Raw genomic sequence first — 18,569 nt, 5'->3', positions numbered from 1 at the left:
AACCTATCATCTACTAGGACCCCCAGGTCCTTTTCCATCCTAGATTCCCCCAGAGGTTCACCCCCTAGTGAGTAGATTGCATTCACATTGCCACCCAAATGCATTATTTTAAATTTTTCTACATTAAATCTCAATTGCCATGTAGTTGCCCACCCCATTAATTTGTTCAGATCTTCTTGAAAGGTTTTCACATCCTGTGGAGAAGTTATTGCCCTGCTTAGCTTAGTGTCATCCGCAAATACAGGGATTGAACTGTTTACCCCATCCTCCAGATCATTTATGAACAAATTAAACATGATTGGTCCCAGCACAGAACACTTCCTGCCCCTGACCTTTCTGAGTATTCCCCATTTATCACCACCCTCTGAACTCGCCTTGGTTCCCCTGGCAAAGCACCTTATACCGTGTTGATGAGGACAGGGCCCTCTTTCCCCTGGCCAGTGTAGGTAGAGGACTTATAGGAACGTGGAAGCCTCCTTTATAATAAGTGGCTCCCCAGATGCTGCCCCCCCTTATGTGAATGAGTAAAGGCTACATAGTATCCCTGGTTACTCCTTAAAAAATACAATATAAAGAAACAAACAAACCTTTGACAAAGTCCTTATTTAAAAAAGACAAAGTCACATTCGACAATATAAATCCATCATCATTCACATCAACTAGCTGTGCAAGTCCTTGTCAATCATGAGTAATTATGATTTCAACGACCCGTTAAAAAAAAACAGGTTTATACTTGCCTGCTATGCACAATGGTTTTGCACAGAGTGGCCCTGAATCTCATCTTCTGGAGTCCCCCGTCGGTGCTTTCTACTCCTCCTCTTCTTTGTATACTCCCATAGAAAACTGCTTGCTTTGGAGGCAGACGTGTAGGTGCACTCTCAAGTTGGACTGTGTGTTTCCACACACAGCATGGCTTGCCCCCCCCCCCCCCCACTTTCTCCTTACTGGTTTTTACTGACAGCAGAAGCTGTCAGAGCTTCTAGTAAGACCAAGAAGAGGAGAGAAGACTTGCAGGATTCAGGAGAAGACTTGCAGCCTTTGGGCACAGCGCTGGATCAAAAATGGTAAGTGTTTAAGGGGAGGTCAGGGGAAGCTGCTAATGAAAGGTTTTTTTACTGTACCTTAATGCAGAGAATGAATTAAGGTAAAAACCTTTTACCTTTAGAACCACTTTACATAAATTAGACCATATGTTTTCTTTATGTCAGGGTGATTTTTGATAAATATGTATCAGCATCACAAAAAAAAACAAAAAAAAACAGCAACACTATTATATTTCTTCTGTTGAGCAAAACTACTTAAAAAGTTATGAATGGGTTGCATTTTGTTCATGAAAATGTAACCACTTCAATACTGGGCACTTTCACCCCCTTCCTGCCCAGGCTAATTTTCAGCTCTCAGTGCTGTCGCACATTGAATGACAATTGTGTGGTTATGCAACACTGTACCCATATGACATTTTTCACACAAACAGAGCTTTCTTTTGGTGGTATTTAGTCACCACTGGGTTTTTCATTTTTTGCTAAACAAACTGAAAAAGAATGCCAATTTTGAAAAAACAACAACTTGTTTTAGTTTCTGTTATAGAATTTTGCAAATAAGTAGTTTTTCTCCTTCACTGATGTACGCTGATGAGGCTGCATTGATGGGCACTGATAGGCTGCACTGATGGGCACTGATAAGGAGGCACTGATGAGGCTGCATTGATATGCTCCACTGATGGGAACTGATAGGTGGCACTGATAGGCAACACTAATGGGCACTGATAGGTAACACTGATAAGCACTGATAGGCGGCAATTATAGATGGCACTGATAGGCATTGAAAAGCAGCACTGATGAGGAGGCACTGATAAGCAGCACTGATGGGCATTGATAGGCGGCACTGATGGGCACTGATAGGTGGCATGGATGGGCACTGATAGGTGGCACTGATAGGGGGTACTGGTGGGCACTGATTGGCACTGATTGGACTGCACTGATCATCAGAGCACTGATCAGTGCCCTGATTATCTGTGTACATATTCCCTGTCACACTTGCCAGTTACCGGCTCTCTTTGCCTCACACTGTGACAGAGCCAGAGGAAAGGAATGCTGATAAACAGCAGGTGTGTTTACATGTGATCAGCTGTGACTGTACGCAGCTGATTACATAATATAGGGCTGCTGTGATTGGCCCTTTACCATGATCTGTGTTCAGCTCTGTCCAGCGAGTGTGCGGGGGGCGTTGTTCTGGGAGGACGTCCATGGATGACCTCCCAGAACAACAGAGCCATGCTGTAGCCGCCTTTTGGCTATAGCATGGGTCTGAAGTGATTAAAGTTCATTGGATTTCAAATTCTAATAAATGAAATACAACTTATTTGTCAATAAATAATTTGTTATGAATGAGGTGTATGCACATGAGCCCAATCTTATACTGTAAATGTAGTCAGGATCACTAGGGTTCACTGTGATGCTGGTGCTGAACTCTTGTTTGGTAGCTTGGCAGTAGAATGTAATTGTATGTAAACAAGTGCATCCCTGAATCCAAGGGGAGATAAATTATAAGGGTTTGTTCGCGTGGCAAAACGTTGTAATCTAATTTACCTACCCAATAAGGGTAGGTAAATGCACAGCACAGTCTTTTCTAAAGCTACCTGCTTATCATGGACATCTTAAATCGTACTGCCAAATGCACTGTGAGCAAGCACAAAATTCACCAACGACGAATTTGAAAATGTGGGTCAAATTCATGCTCAACCATATGCAAATCTTAACACTATACACATTATAGCAAAAGATGATAATGATTGCAAACTAAAAAAAAGGGTCTGGTGTCACTGGTGACCCACCTCCATCCCTGAAATATGCAACAAAACATTCGCCCTAATGGGACTTTAATTGAGGTGGGCACCAATTGGCCAAAAAGCATCATACGAGTAATTAGAGTATCAAGTATATGCGTCTAATAATAATAATAATAATTATAATAATAATAATAATACATTTTATTTATAATGCACTTTACACCAAAAGATCTCAAAGTGCTACAGGTTAAAATGAGCAGTTTAGACAAAAAAACAAACATCTAAGAAGAACAAAAAAACATAAATGACTTAAGACCTTTTTTAAAACAGTCAGTGGATTGAGGAGCCCTCAAAGTGTCCGGTAGGGTATTCCACAAGCACAGGGCAGCTGCACAAATAGCCCTGTCTCCCATTGTCCTAAGTCTAGTTCTAGGTATTTGAAGAAGGTTTGAGTGAACAGAGCGGAGGGAACGTGATGTGTTTTGTGGTTTAAGAAGTTCTTTAAAGTAAGAAGGGGCATGTCCATGTATACATTGGTACGTAAGGAGGGAAACCTTGTACTCAATCCTGGCAGAGACAGGAAGCCAATGAAGTGAGTGTAGAATGGGAGTAATATGCTCATGTCCCATCAGGATCCTTGCTGCAGAATTTTGAATGTACTGAAGCCTCTGCAGACTCTTTCTAGGAATCCCGATGAGAAGTGTGTTACAGTAGTCCAGTCTGGAGGAGATAAAGGCATGAACCAGCCTTTCAGCATCTGGAAAGTAAAGAATGGGATGGAGTTTGGAGATATTACCTTATTATTCAGGTAAAAGTCATGCATACATTGGTATCATTAGCAATGGCCAGTTGTAAAACAACATACATGTAAAATGGACAATGGGTACATAATTGGGTAATAAACATGTAATACACGGGCATCTAGTGTACCCTATGAGTAAAAGACATGATACACAAGCATCTAGTGTACCCGATGCATTTCGCTAGACCAAGCTCCTTCTTCAGGGGTTGATGCGTGTACAGATGTACCTAAGATGGAAAAATATAAATGGGTAGGTGGTATAGTAGTGATAAAGTAGTTGCAGAGCGTGAGAGCCAAAATGTGAGTTCCCATACTCGCCACTAAATAAGGCCAAATTAACAGGTGTGCGGTTCCCAGAGGCAGCAGCAGGTGTCTTAACTGGGAACTGAGGAGGCGGAGCCAAATGGGACCCCGGTGGGGCAAACCAGAGGTCAGGCATGGTGCGCATGTGAGAATGTGTCCCCAGAGTCTCACTGAGTACATATGTATTTGAAACTGTAGGTATAAAAAAGGTATAATAATACATTAAGTACTAATGGTATGTATATGTCTCTGTGTGAATAGAGAGCCTAAGCCAAGAATAGTAAGGGCATAGGAGACTGAATGGAGAAAGGAAAATGGCAAAGAAATGCCAGCAAGTGATAAGAGTCAAAGGAGTGAACAAGAGAGAAAGAAAGAGATATCTTTTGTTAGATAATGATTGCAAAGTCTCCTAAAAATATATTATAGCTCTTTAACCACTTCAGCCCCAGAAGGTTTTACCCACTTCCTGACCAGGCCATTTTTTTGCGATACGGTGCTGCATTGCTGTAACTAACAATTGTGTGGTCGTGCGATGCCTTACCAAAATAAAATTGATGTCCTTTTTTTTTTCACAAATAGAGCTTTCTTTTGGTGGTATTCACCAAATACCATCACCTCTGCGGTTTTAATTTTTTGCGCTATAAACAAAAAAAGAGCAGCAATTTTGAATAAAAAGCAATATTCCTTACTTTCTGCTATTAAACATTCCCAATAAAATAAAAATAAAAAATCTAATTTCTTCATCAGTTTAGGTCAATATGTATTCTACTACATATTTAAAAAATCCCAATAAGCGTTTATTGATTGGTTTGCGCAAAAGTTATCGTGTCTACAATGGGTTAGATTTATGGCATTTTTATTTTTTTTAATTTTTTTACTAGCAATGGCAGCAAACAGCAATTTTTAGCGGGACTGTGACATTGTGGAGGGCAAATCTGACCCAAAGTGACACTTTTTTGGGACCAGTGACACCAATACAGTGATAAGTGCTAAAAAATGCACTGATCCCTTTATAAATGACGCTGGCAGGGGTTAACACTAGGGGATGATCAAGGGGTTAAGTGTGTTCTAGGCAGGTGCTTTCTAACTGTGGGGGGGAGTGTTACACTGGAGGAAAATAGAGATCGTGTTTCAGCTTGGTTGAAACAGAAGATCTCTCTTTTCCTCACGGACAGATCAGCTGTGTGCCTTGTTTACATAGGCACACCTCTGCTCCGTGTCTTCTGTGAATGGTCGGTGGGTCGTGGCGGCCATTGCGGCTGCCGGACCCTGTGATTGGCGGAACAGTGCTCTGGCTTCCCCTACACCGCGTGCACAAAGTCACTTACAGGTACATAATTTTGCGCAGCCGGGCCGCTCTGCTGCAGTATATGTACGGTGGGCAGCCTGGAAGTGGTTCAGGCCCACAAACTGTTGACACTTTCTACAAAAGGTGCAGTAAGCAATACCCATTCAGTGACAGTGGGCCCTAGGAATGTGCCTACTGTGCCTGATAGGAAATCTAATCCTGCCTAAAATTAAGGAACAATATTTCCTTTGAACTGTTATACTTTATAGAGTTAAGGCTTGGTTCTTCTTATAGCTGCTTTAACAGTTTTCTCTACTGATGTAACTGCTAAAATTTCCATTACTGGACAACAGTTTTTAATGATTCAGAAACCTTACATTATTAAATAGAAAGTAATCAATAAATGTCAGAGTTTCAATATTATGTCATCCACAAAACCTTTCACATATGCCTATGTGCTTTCTAATATAATCAAGTACATTTTTTCCAAAGCTTTTTATAGAATAATGGAAGGTATGTATAATTAATGGCCTGTAATTTGTCAATGAAAACACTGTTTGAAGTTTTTCAAAATCAAACAATTAAAGCAGAGATAGGCAACTTAAGGCATTTGCGCCATGAAGGGTGCACAATATAATTTTCAGTGGCACTCAGAATATCATCACATGGCATGCATTCAGGCTTGCATGCATGCCATGCTCCTTGCAATACACAACCATACACAAGTTGCTTTTTTTAACTTGTGCTATGTGAATGAGAATATATAACAAGTATAAAGTAGGCGTTATCCCAATGTGGCTGCAAAAATGGAAAAACACTTCATTGCGACCCTTGTTTTAGAGAAGCAATAAAAATGAGACATTTACCATATCTACAAGCATTAGGCCAACTTTTGTGGCTTCTGTCAGACGAGCATGCTGGAAAACCAGCAGCCGACTGGCTGACCAGCGCTCTCAGTCAATAAAAAATGGTTCAATAAAAAATGGCTGACATTCGGCCTGTGTGTATGACAGCCGGGCCGACTGAAGCTGACCATTTGGCTGGCTTCTGTCAGATAAGAATGCTGGAAAACCAGCAGCCGACCGGTTCCCAATCAGTGCTCTGAGCCAATGGGGGGGGGGGGGCTGTCCCCCTGTAAGACTGTAAGAACAAAACAGAACAGCAGGGGAGATCGCTGTGCTAAGATAAGATTGTTAGTACAGCGGCTCCGACCAGAGCTGTCTGTGTTGTGTACAACTTGCTACCACTAACATTATAATTGTGGGTGAGAGTTGCACTGTCCAGGTGCAAGTGCACTCACAAAATGCTAATCATAGGGCTGAAATAGGAAGGGGCCTGCTGAATTTCAACAGGAATAAAAAATGGCAGAGACATTTTGGTATAAACCAGCAAGTTCATGTTCATTTAAATTAAAATAGGCTACATGATCGACTTTTGAATAAATATCTGTACCTGAAGTAGTGAGAGATTCAGCTGTAATCCATTCACTGCATAAGAGACTATTATTACAGTATTTATTCTTCAACCACTGACTATTAAAGGTAAAATCACAAAAGTAATAAAATGAAAATCCAACAATGTCACTATCTAACACATTAATCTACAGGCTACTTTCTAAATGAAGCTTTGAAATAATAGCTGGTGTTTAATGACACTTCAAACAACAGCTACCATTAATTTAACAAAAAAGCTGATTGCTAAATGATTTTTAAGTTTTATATTTCTGCCTAAACATATTTAAAAAAATGGGTTTGTAATTTTTTACCTGTCAAGATGTTTTTTCTTCCTACTACAGGGTTCCCAGTGTCAGGATACATTGTTGATAGGGAAAAGCAACCCAGTGATACCATTTTAACCTCCCTGGTGGTATGATTATTTCAGATTTTTGATGCTCAAAGTGGTACAATTATTTTGCACGGAAATTTGGCGTTTTATATTGTAGGCCTGTAATTCTTAGGAATAACTAACTTAAATCTATCCAAACAAGAGTCTAGTAGACATCCTGAGTATGATAAAGTTTGAGACAAGAAATCATAAATTATAATATAATAAATAACTATAAATAATTATACCAAATAATAATAATAAAAATTATTCAATAATGTAATCAAATCAAAAACACTGAAATTTGCTCAGTTGCAGAATTGTCGCTGTCATTACTTTTCATGTTTGATGACGGATCCCCCCACAAATCACTATCGCTCAATTCTGCGAGTGATTCTAATTTATTATCACTGTTTTCTAGCTGGTCTAAAACCACTTTTGATGTAAAGGGACGGTTTTGGTTGCTATGGACAATCTCCAGTTTCCAGGCAGAAAGAACAGTTTTTATAATATAAAACTGCATGCAAGACACTGGAGAAACCACTAGGGACAAAAGGGATGTGAATTAATTTCATACAGTAATGTAATCTGTAAGATTACAGCTTACTGTATGTATTGTGTATATTTCACTTTTTTAATTTGTCACCGTTCTCCGTCCCCTTGCGTCGCAACGCTCGCAGGGAACGGAGCTTGGCTCCGTGATGAATCGAGCGGAGGACGAGCTGCTCACACTGCGGAGAGAAAAAGGAGGGGGAGTGCAGCGCTATAAACAAATAAATACCAAAAAATGTAATTGTCAACAATGATGTCACAATAAAAGAAGTGAAATAATATGTGAACAGTGACATAAATATACAGTAAATAAAGTGACATATGACCAGTATAAAGATCAATAAAAATAAATGTCCATATGTGATGAAAAGGGACCACATATAATGGTGAATCCCTGTGGTGAGTGATCCAAAACGAGCATGTGACGATCATTAAAATCTTGAGCAGACATCAAAGTGAATGGTGAATAACCATGAAACGACCACCACCGAAAGTACTAGTCTATTACCAGAAAGATTGGACTTGTACAGGTGTACATCTGACAAGCCAATCAAGCTTGGAATGTAACCAATGAGGCACCAATTCAATGTATGGAATACAGCGTCTGGGTGGACGTTCCGTTGAATTCAGCAGAGTAGACACAGCTTACATACAGATGCAAATCAGCCAAATCATAGATAAAGGAAAAAGATAGGGCACATAGTGTAATACTGTATAGGATATTTATTCCAGATAAAATAAATAGGTATTACACTTACATTTGCCAATAGGAATACAAGTGCTTGAAAAAGAGACAATAACTGTGGACCAGCAAGAAATCCCGACACGTTTCGCCTAAACAGGCATCATCCAGGGAGACATCGCAGGATCCAGGGGACAAGGTAAGTAAGTTCTTCCTGGATCCTGCGTTGCTATCCCGAGTCTGGCTCGGGGGTACCGTTTTTGGTTCTGAAATTCCACCCCGAGCCAGACTCAGAATTACCATCAGGGAGGTTAATAGGGCTGCTTCTTTTGATAATGTGGATAAATTCTGTATATAGTCCTACAGAACAGACAGTGCACAGTCCACATGGGCTTTGCTGCTTAACTGTAGACAGGAAACAGGAAACTTTATTATACAGAGAAAAGACAGAGTTTAGCCATAGATGCAACTACAAACTTATAAACACTGCGATCTACTGGCTGAAGAATATATCTGTAGTTACAAAAATACATGAACAATGTATTCCAACATAGCCATAATGTGTGTATTTCTTGAGGAGGAGTTGTGAGTGAGTTCCTGTAGAGGGGGAGTATTGAGCAAACATTTCTAATTGTCAGATGCAATATTTATAGAAATAGGAATGTATCTGAGCAGCACTTTTTGTAAAGAAGAGTAACATAGAGCTTTTACTGTGCCACTGTGCATGCCACACTAAAATGAATGAATTGAGGTATACGTTGGTAAGTCTTTGGGATGGAAGATAGGTAAATCTCTCAGTGCCAGTCCTGACCAGTGTGATATCTACTAATACATACAATATTGGTGATCATGATGGAGATATTTTATTTTTCAACAGAAAATGTATTTCTTACACTCTTGTCTGGCATGCTGAGCTTCCCTTGCAATGAGAGAGAAGAGTTTCCTGCACTGATGGCACAGGAAAGGTTTGTTATAGTAACATATTAAAGCCGGCTATAAACGTATCAAAATTCTGCAGGGACTGGCAGAATTTCAATCCATCTATGGGCAGGCCTTTTGTACAGAAGTTGGTCTATCGATTGACTTCTGTTTTTTTTTTTTCGATCAATGTGCTGGCTATAGCCGACAACGCTCATCATCGTATTGTGACAGAGGGAACTCTCCCCACTGTCAGAATACAATAGCTCTGCAGGAAAAATCAAGTGTGTGACTTAATGAGGGAATTAAATCTTTTTTTTTTCGTTCAACCCACCGCTTGAACAAAAACATCATCTATGGCTTGCCTAACATTGGTTCTGTGCAATCACCATGATTTTCTAATCATGATGATCACATGATCAAAATACACAAAAATTTCTTATGGATCTTCTTCGTAGGACTTGAGGGTTCTAGCTGCAGCTTAGTCCTTAGCTAAATAGACCTCATTGGACCATGCAGCTGAATTTTTTAAAGCACCTTTAATTAACATATTCTTGCCTAATGCTGCGTACACACGGTCGGACTTTTCGACCGGACTTGTCTGACAGATGCCGACAGACCAAATCCGGTGAACAATCCGATCATGTGTGGGCTTCACCAGACCTTCAGCGGACTTTTCCAGTCGCAAATCTGATGGACTTTAGATTTGGAACATGCTTCAAATCTTTACGTCGTAACTCCGCCGGACCCAGAAATCCGCTCGTCTGTATGCTAGTCCGACAGACAAAAACCGACGTTAGGGCAGCTATTGGCTACTGGCTATCAACTTCCTTATTTTAGTCCGGTGTACATCATCACGTACAAATCCGTCGGACTTTGGTGTGATCGTGTGTAGGCAAGTCCGGTCGTTAGAAAGTCCATTGAAAGTCCGCCAAAAGTCCATCGAAAGTCTGTCGGACGGGCTGTAGGACTTTTGTAGCTGAAAAGTCCGACCGTTTGTACGCAGCATTAGAACTAATTCACCAGCACAGGGTTCAAGCCCTGCCAACTTTGCCCCCTTTCTGATAAAGCACCAAAGACAGCTGCCTCTTCTGCATGCCCCTTGGATGAGCCCCATTGAAAATATAGTATATGTGTTTTCCTTGGGTTTCCTAGAAATGTTTTCTCAATTTTGCCTGAAGGTGTTTTCCATAGCCGTATTTAGCCGTATTAAAAGAACCACACTAATTGTTTTAACTGTAATTGTGTGAATCAAGCTGAAATATATGTATTGTTAGTTTTATATGAGTTGATCTTAAATATTACTGTGGCATCATTGTAGAAGGTCCAAAAAAGAATGAAAATTTGCTCAACTCAGCTTTTATTTTAGGTAGCAGTGAAATTTTTATAATAATTTCTTTACTTCCACTTTTAATTTGGCCAACAATGTATGAAAATTAAGGTAATGACCAGCATCTTACAATATTTTTATATTATCAATATAGTAATAATTTGCCATATTATATGTACTACATACCTAATAAAAATGAAATATTGTTAAATTTAGAGACCCTTTTTTACATTTAAGTATTGGCCATGCAAGGCCGACTGTCCTTGGGCTGGAAGACATGGTCTCCTTTTCACCTATACATTATTTAGCATGGCATTATTTTGTTACTGTTATGACCATGAAGCATCGGAAGCAACTTAATGTATAGTGTAAATTATATTAAGGTAAATAGGTTCATATTTCCTGTGTATTATACCAAATATAAGTATATAAATGCAAACGGAATAATAAATAGGTCATTTTTTATCAGTTCATATATTAGGATTAGGGATGACCCGATGTTCGAGTCAAACATAAGTTCGACTCGAACATCGGGTGTTCGTCGAGTAGCAAACAATTTGAGGTGTCCGCGACAAATATGAAAGCCGTGGAACACCCTTTAAAAGTCTATGGGAGAAATCAAAAGTGCTAATTTTAAAGGCTCATATGCAAGTTATTGACATAAAAAGTGTTTGGGGACCTGGGTCCTGCCCCAGGGGACATGTATCAATGCAAAAAAAGTTTTAAAGACTGACTTTTTTTGGGAGCAGTGATTTTAATAATGCTTAAAGTGAAACAATAAAAGTGAAATATTCCTTTAAATTTTGTACCTGGGGGGTGTCTATAGTATGCCTGTAAAGTGGCACATTTTTCCTGTGTTTAGAACAGTCCGAGAGCAAAATTACATTTCTAAAGGAAAAAAAGTCATTTCAAAGTAGTCGCGGCTATAATGAATTGTCGATCCCGGCAATACACATAAAAGTCATTGAAAAAAATGGCATGGGATTCCCCCACAGTCCATTTCCAGACCCTTAGGGTCTGGTATGAATATTAAGGGGAACCCCGAATCAAAATTGAAAAAAAAAATGCGTTGGGGTCCTCCCAAATTCCATACCAGGCCCTTCAGGTCTGGTATGGATTTTAAGGGGAACCCCACTCCAAAATAAAAAAAATGGCGGGGGTCCCCCCAAAAGTCCATACCAGATCCTTATCCAAGCACGCAACCTGGTAGGCCGCAGGAAGAGAGGGGGGACGAGAGAGTTTTCCCCCTCCTGAACCATACCAGGCCACATGCCCTCAACATGGGGAGGGTGCTTTAGGGTAGCACCCCTCCCAAAGCACCGTGTCCCATAGACTTTAATGGTGTTCGTGTGTTCGAACCAATTTTTTGCCTGTTCGCATGTTCTGCTGCGAACCGAACTGAGGGGTGTTCGGCTCATCCCTAATTATGATACCAACTAGTAAATACATATATGATCCAGTTAGATGTGCACAGTAAATTTAATACATTATAGGTATTATGGCTGGCTTAAGTGTCAAAAATAAACATGGCTAGCCAGAGGATGGGTTTTACTAAAAGGAGAGTTTTAGGTTATTTTATTAAGTAAAAGTTGTGTAATAAACTTGCAGCAACTCAAATTGCTCCTTGCATGTTGCAAGTGCAGTGTTGGAAATATGACAAGGATGAAATGATATTAAAACAGCCCTCCTTTTGCATACTTTTATTCACAAGGTTTTGAATTTTTCATAAAAAAACTTTTATGGAAATATGTGGCTGAAGACCTTGCTTTGAGCTATAGACAAAAAGTTTGATCATATTCATGAAAAATGATCCTTAGTTCAAATAAAGTAGTGCCTTTTAGGTCTTTGTATGATATGATAAAAGTGACAGAAATGATTGTAGATGAAATCTAGCCTGATACTACCAGGTTTGTAGAAGGAATTTACCATAAAGCACAGATACTGTAATGCTCAGTTTATGTAAAGCTCACAATTTATTAACATGGCAGCAAGAACAGTTTTTTTTTTTTGTTTGTTTTGTTTTTTGGATGGAATGGGGAATGTTAAGAAGGTTGGGGTAGTGGGGAATGTTAAAGTTAAATGAAATCTCTCCAACACTGCAAAACAGCCTCTTCTTAGGAAAGCATAGAAGGGTTACAATCTTTGGGGTCAATTCACTAATAAAATGCGGTAAAATACTGCATATGGTAACAACTGTGCAAGTGTTATTCATTAGGAATTGTATATTAAATACCGAATGTGGTATTTTTTGATTTAGCGGTAATTACTGCATTAGTTAATGTGGTAATTTTCTGCATTGAGTCTGGTTGCTAATGAGTGGGCCAGGAAGCCAGCCGGCGCATCCTTAACACTGGATGACTAATCAGCTGTCAGCTGAATGTAAAAAAAAAAAAAAAAAACGACAATTGAAAACAATGGAAAAAAACAGTGTGGGGTCCTTTTGGTCTGGTATGGATTTTAAGGGGAACGTCACGCCAAAATTTTTAAAAAATGGCGTGGGATCACCTCAAAATCCAAATCAGACCATGCTGCCCAGCAGGTCAGGAAATAACGGGATGAGCAAGTGCCCCCCCCTCCTAAACCATACCAGGCCACATACCCTCAACATGGGGGGTGGGTGCTTTGGGGCAGGGGGGCCCTGCCCCCCAAAGCACCTTGTCCTCATGTTGATGGGGACAAGGGCCTCATCCGCACAACCATGGCCATGGTTGTGGGGGTCGGTCTGCGGGCGCAAGGCTTATTGGAATCTGGAAGAGCCCTTTAAGAAAGGGGCCCACAGATCCCTGCCCCCACTATGTGAATGAGTATGGGGTACATAGTACCCCTACCCATTCACCAAAAAAGTGTCACAAAGTAATAAAAACACACAGACAGTTTTGACAATTTCTTTATTAAAAATAAAAAAAAGGAAAAACAGTGTCCCCCGATTTAAATCTATCGTCAAACATGCCGCCCACCACACCACCAACCAGAAAAAGAAAAAAAACAAAGATGCTCCTGCCATCAATGATGGGCTGGACACCGACATTTCTTATATGGGTAAAGGACAGGGCCACCATGTTACGTCACCTGATGGTCCTTACCTATGTAAGAAATGTCAAACGGCGGAACTTGCAGTAGGCGGGCAGCCTTCATCGACGGCGGGAGCGTCTTTGTTTTTTTCAGGTGTGGCGAGTGGCGTGATTGACGATGGATTCGGGGGGACACAGTTTTTTTATTTTTCATTTTTTTTAATAAAGAAATTGTCAAAAACTGTCTGTGTGTTTTTATTACTTTGTGACACTTTTTTGGTGAATGGGTAGGGGTACTATGTACCCCATAATCATTTACATTGGGGTGGGATCTGGGGGTCCCCTTCCTAAAGGGGACTTCCAGATTCCAATAAGCCTCCTGCCTGCAGACCCCCACGGCCACCGGCCATGGTTGTGGTAAGGAGTTCAGAAGAGGGGGGCGCTTGCTTGCCACACCCTTTTCTGACCTACTGGGCTGCATGCTCGGATAAGGGTCTGGTATGGATTTTGGAGGGGACCCCACACCATTATTTTTTTAAATTTTGGCATGAGGTTCCACTTAAAATCCATACCAGATTCGGGCCTGGTATGCATTGGGGGCGACCACACGCTGTTTTTTTTGTTCATCATTTTTAATTGTCTGTGCTTTTTTTTTACATTCAGCTGTCAGTGGGGAACCCGTTGACAGCTGATGAGTCATCCATTGTTAAGAGCGCAGTGGCCAGCTTCCTGGCTCGCTCCTAAGCAACCAGCTATTTGTAAAAAAACAGCGTGGGGGTCGACAGTATTTGACAAATACTAAATGTGATACCGCCAGCAAAACCCTGGTGGTAAATATCACATGCTTTTTTACTCTCTGGTCCGTTTGTGAATTGGACTTAAGAGTTTTTAAAGCGAAATTTACCAGTACATTATTTCCCCCTAGTAAATACCGCATAATTTTTATTTTATTTTATGAATTAGACTTTATTTACCACATGCGATAATGTATGCAAATTAATAATATGATACCCTTATCGCTTGCGATAAATGTTAGTGAATTGACCCCTTTGTTACTTTTTCTTCACTGTATGTGTTCTACTGGAATAGATTTTCTCTAATTTCCTATGTAATGCCCAGAACAGAAAACATTAGGACAGAAATTTACCTAACGCGGCCAGACAGCAATTGAAACCAAGCAGAGATCCTAACCATTTTCCTCTCTGTTCAAAATTCATACGAACATTTTAATCAATTCTTATCATTAGAGATACCATTAGGCATAAATTGTTGTATCTAATGTGTAGAAAAACATCTTTTATTAAAGAAACAGTAAACTGAAGAGCTATGAAGTGTTATCTGTGCACTGACATGAGTACAATAAAAATGCCTAAAATGTCTAACATATTTGGTTCATCTTTCATCATAGATGTATCTCAAGGATATGACCTGCACAAACCGACAACCAGACTATTTGCATAGGCTGAAAATTGCAGGTAAAGAGTAACTGTCTGGCAGCATCTTAGCTGAAGCTAAATTCTGGGGAATAAAACTCTTTCACCTTGCAGAGCTCATTTTGCCTAGGGGGGGACAAATAAGGAGATACACTGAATGACTTTTTCCTCTTCATGCAGCTGGTCCCTCAAATCCTCTTCCCCTCACTGCCGGAATGGTCATATCCTGTACAATGCTGGACCAAACGTCCTTACAGTGGAGGAGAGCATTGACTGCCAGGAGAGCAAGGAACGCGGTAATTACATCATTTTGGTTTTTAACCCCTAGGCAAAAGAAGCAGTTAACCCATTCAGCCTATGATTTGGAGAGGTTTACATGAAATTTAACAATAATCAAATTAGTAGTTCTTTGGGTTATAGCAACCCAGCCTGGGTACACAGTATGTATACACAGCCATACTACCTTTCTTTCTTCAAATGATTCATGCCTGTTAAATCAGCTTCTGTTTCCAAGACCAAGTGAATCTCTATTGTGTAAGCCATCAATGACTTAATTTACAGGCTTTCCAGATAGCACTTCTGAATAAATAAAGGATTTTATTGAAAAGAAAATAAATGGTCTTTTGTTAGTGAAATTTGAAGGAAGGAACAAGAAAGAATGGTAAACAAGATAAATATATTTGTGTAATTGTCTTTTGTCAAACGATGATAAAAGCTGAGGACAATGGCTGGTAATTCTCGTAGAAAAATGTAAATACAAACAATTAGCCTCCCACAGGCAGAAGAAAAACACTACCTTAGAAAGCCCTTGTTCCTTTATGAAAGTGTTTTGGACATAACATGAAGGCAGGAAAATAATAAATAGTATATGCACATGCATACTTTAAACCAAAGATGTTTTATTGTCTTATCTTTGTAAAAAAAAATTGCTGCCACCGGGTGTCTGGGATTTCAGCAGTGTTGCAGGTCAGTGTTGACAACTCATACATTCTCAATGTGCAAGACTTTTTGTACTCTTTTACTAATAAACATTTGCAATTAAATTATATATTGACCCTGAAGATCTTTTAACCTGACACTTAACTGCACATAGCTACTACAACACAAGAATACAAAATAATTGTTGTGTAATGCCCCGTACACACGGTCGGACATTGATCGGACATTCCGACAACAAAATCCTAGTATTTTTTCTGACGGATGTTAGCGCAAACTTGTCTTGCATACACACGGTCACACAAAGTTGTCGGAAAATCCGATCGTTCTGAACGCGGTGATGTAAAACACGTATGTCAGGACTCTAAACGGGGCAGTAGCCAATAGCTTTCATCTCTTTATTTATTCTGAGCATGCATGGCACTTTGTGCGTCGGATTTGTGCACACACGATCGGAAATTCCGACAACGGATTTTGTTGTCGGAAAATTTTATAGCCTGCTCTCAAATTTTGTGTTTTGGAAAATCCGATGGAAAATGTGTGATGGAGCCTACACACGGTCGGAATTTCCAACAACAAGGTCATATCACACATTTTCCGTCAGAAAATCCGACCGTGTGTACGGGGCATAAGACTTCATTCACATACATTTTTCTGCAGAGCACATTAGCATAAAGTGTATGTAAATCAAAATGATGATCTTCTCTAGTTTGATTCCTAGTTTGATAGTTCCCAATTCCTAGTTTGATATTGCAATTTTATTTATTAGTCTTGAAAGTCAAAGGGAAATGAAATCAATGTTATCAATACAGTCAGGATGTGCAGCTCACCCTAAAATAAACAAATTACTCTATACTGTAGACAAACCTTTTACTTATACTCATGTACTGCCTTTGCCTTTCTGTCTTAGATATTTATGCACAGATAAAAATAAGGGAGATGGTACTAACAAGAGATCATTGTCTCTACCTCTGTGCCAACTTTGCTACTTAGCTCTGACCCTCAATTATTTATCAGAACTAAAGAAGAGGAAGGAGGTTCATAGAGACCCTATATTATCCATAAGCATTGACCCTCAGTTCACTCTGTTATCTTTTCAGGAGCAATGTACTAAATATTTGAAAGTGATCCAAATCCAAAAATACGAAATCTCATTTTGTTTCACCACGTATTCCCCCAAGGCTTCACTCGAGATGAGATAAAATATAGTAATAACACATTCTCAACATAAATGTGAGTCACTTAATATATTTCCCTCACTTACATCCCTGGAAACAGCCCGGAGTTGAGCTGTCTCATCACTTGACTAACAAAGGGGTCCTGAGCAGCCTTGAAACATTGAACTGGCGCTGTTTGTGATGCGATCGCTTCAATAAAGTTTTGGAGGTTATGTTCTTGGCAACATAAATGTGAAGTTCACACCATTTCACCAGAAAACATAGATGCTCCCATTTTGCAGTATATATGCCTTCCCCTATTTGCAGATGCTGTCATTAGGGCTGCCCCCATTTTTTAGCCTATAAACACTCATGGTTAAAGTTTATTGCCATGTGTGTACCCTATTTGTCCTCTCAGAAACACTAGTTTATGTAAAGAGATTTATTATTGGAACTCAGTGAATAGCAGATGGGGTTTTCACTTCCCCGGGTCAAGCACATTTCCTGCCATTCTTTACAACATCATGTATATGATATCATGGCATCTCAATGCAAGTCACATCAGAATTACATTACATACTTCCTGCTGACCTTATTTTTTATCATGTCAACAGACCTGGTTGTGTGGGAGTGAACTTGTTTTGTTATACACAATATTCCACCAAAAATGAAGTAAAGTTATTTTCATTTACATGTTTCTTAATATATAATAAGAAATAACAATATTTAATAATATATTTTGTACAACGTTTATTTTTTTACCTAAATTATTTATTGCGAATTAAGGGACTTTTTACTTTTTTTTAAAAGGAGGATTATTTTTTTCATTATGACATTATTTCTATAAGATACACTAGTTTTTGATTTACAAATATGGACCTTTATTGTGCAATCAATTTTTTTCATATATATTTTAAAGCTTTTTTCATAGCATTAAAGTGGAAGTAAACTGCTATATAAAAACATGGGTATTTTATTTCAAAAAATACTGAGCTGAGCATGCACTAGAGTTACATCATCCCGGGCTGCCCAATCAAAATGGAAGAAGACCTAGGTAAAGATATCAACGGCAGCAAAAAATTGTCACTTATCTTTTCCTGCTCTAATGTTGCCTGGCTCTTCAATGTCCTCCTGAGACATTACAGCTACATCCTTTCTCTGGCTGTGGACATAATTGAGTACCTCTATTTAAAAGGCTTGTGCCCACATGGTCAGTACCCAAGCAACATTTTCAGTCTGCTACTAAGACTTTCCCATTGAGTTAGCCTCTAGCCTGTCTTTTTTGTAGGACTGAAATCCCATGTACCACCCACTGCTACCGGTTTGGATTCACCCCCTAGCATGTATTATTGTTCTCTTTTTTTCTCAGCCCTGTTCCAGCCTGCCCTTGTGTGGTCTGCAGTCCTAGAGCTTGGTCTGGCATGCTGCTCATGCAACACATTCCAGACCATTCTGCCCTGATGTAGTTTGCAGATCTGCTGCTTTGTCCTAAATTGCTGTCCATCTGATATGCTCCAGATCTGTGTACTGTCTGTACTGGTGAGT

The sequence above is a fragment of the Aquarana catesbeiana genome, linkage group LG04, assembly GCF_042186555.1.
Source record: "Aquarana catesbeiana isolate 2022-GZ linkage group LG04, ASM4218655v1, whole genome shotgun sequence".
NCBI classification, from domain to species: domain Eukaryota; kingdom Metazoa; phylum Chordata; class Amphibia; order Anura; family Ranidae; genus Aquarana; species Aquarana catesbeiana.
The sequence above is the reverse complement of the archived record's forward strand: the minus strand, read 5'-3'. Positions refer to the sequence as shown.